The following is a 2,010-nucleotide window of genomic DNA, read 5'->3' as shown; positions in this document are numbered from 1 at the left end:
CAGTCGTCGACGATTCTGATAGTCGACGTAATCGTGACTAGTCGACTAATCGTGGCAGCCCTAATGCACAGTAATAGCAGGTTTTGTAATAAGGCAGATCGCGCTAACATAATATGCACTGTTAGTTGATTATTTACCTGGCGCATTAACGGGAGAGGACGTGCAAACGTTACCGCTGCTGCTGGGTTGAGATTCACGAGTCTGGAGCGGAATTAAAAACACAACATTCATTTAAAGTTATCGTGTGTTTTGTGAGTAAATGCTTTTGCATATTCATAGTGTTTCCTCCCTTAATGAAATATCTACTTTGCAAGTTGCCCTGTTGTTCTCGTAAAGTATAATCAAACTTTTGAGCGTTTGCGGCCAGGTAAATGACGCTCCGCAACGTGGTGACGTCATTCGGGGCGACTGGAATCGATAAGGGAATCGTTTGCAAAAATGGCAAACAATTCCAAGGAATTGAAACAGTGGGAACCGGTTCTCAACAAGAACCGGGTTTCGATACCCATCCCTACAGAAGAGAATAATCAGACTGCGTGGAAGTGGATGGAAAGGAGGAAGACAATAACTTAAACAACAACCTGTTATAACGAAGCTATGCAGAAGAGAATCTCTGAATGTACAACAGGTCGAACTTTGAGCCAAATGAGCGACGGCAGCAGAAGACCACACTGGGTACCACTCCAGTCTGCCTCCACAGTCATCAGATATCAGTCCAATAAAGCACCATAGGGATGTGATAGAATGTTAGATTCACATTATGGACGTGCAGCAAACAAATGTGCACTGTGTGATGCTGTCATGTCAACATGGACTAAAAGCTGTGAATGCCTTGTTGAATCTATGCCCCTATCACACTGGGGATTCACTGGTGAAAATGAGATGTTACAGAGTGCCGATGTAATAAAACAGCATCAATATGAGCCAAAATGATTGTGGGCATGAGTAGTTATTAAATTATGTTGCCATTGTGACTCCTTCATGAAACCACTCATATGGGCTAGAGTCCTCACAAACCAAAAAACTGAGAAGCTTGTTGTGTATTTGTCCAGAGCCGTTCGATAAATCAGGCTGAAATGATCAAAACAAAGACCAAAATGTCCATTTGTGAAATCTGACTGGGCTTCAAACAACTAAGTATTATAAAAAAAAACCCACTGACAACATGAAGCAAGTGGGTCTCAGGATAAAGGTTTCTCAATTTCGAGGGAGCGATTGAGGTGGCTACCAATTAAAGAACAGGATACAGGTAATTGTTATACAACAGATGAGTAAATACATTTGAGTTACCTAGGCAACCAGAGCCTAAAATGTCCACTAGTGACCAAAGCGATGTGCGATGTGTGTGGATACAGCTTCAGGCTCTGAAGTCCATGCAAATTTGTTACGTATAAAACTGGAGAGTGATAAACAAATATCTCTTCTCAGCCTCCAGGTGGATGCAGGTGGTGGAGAGCAGCACTGACGTGTCAGAGGCAGAGATGAGAAAGTCTGCAGGTTAAATTGACTACCAAATTGCGAGGGTGTGTTTGATAAATGACATGAGCAGAGTGAGCCACGAGAGTATTTATGATGCAGGCTTTGCCAGTGCATGTAAAGTGGGATTTTTGTCAGTGAGCAGAACTACTCTCAGCTGATCCCTTATTCAAAGGGGTCACCACAGCAGGTAGCCTCACATGTTTGATTTGGGAATTTAACACCAGACGCCCTCCTTGTTTCAACCTGCAAGGGATTTGCGTCTCCTCCTAGAACTGAACCAGGGATGTTTTTCTTGTTAGGCAAATGTATGGAAACTACTTCACATCAAGCCAGAAGAAAATATTAAGGATTTTCATCAGTAAGCATCACTGTACACTGTAGCGGAGCTGCAGATTAATAACTGAAAATTGGGGTTATCACAGAGAACTTCCAGAAACAAATGCCTGACAGCTTATTTCCCAGTCCCTGGTCATTGAGGATGCTAGGATATTATGAAACTGTCATTAATACTCCAGAAGCAACACCTTTTTC

The sequence above is a fragment of the Haplochromis burtoni genome, unplaced genomic scaffold (genome assembly GCF_018398535.1).
Source record: "Haplochromis burtoni strain Fernald_Lab_line unplaced genomic scaffold, NCSU_Asbu1 Contig_54, whole genome shotgun sequence".
In the NCBI taxonomy this organism is placed as follows: domain Eukaryota; kingdom Metazoa; phylum Chordata; class Actinopteri; order Cichliformes; family Cichlidae; genus Haplochromis; species Haplochromis burtoni.
This window is presented reverse-complemented; position numbering follows the sequence as displayed.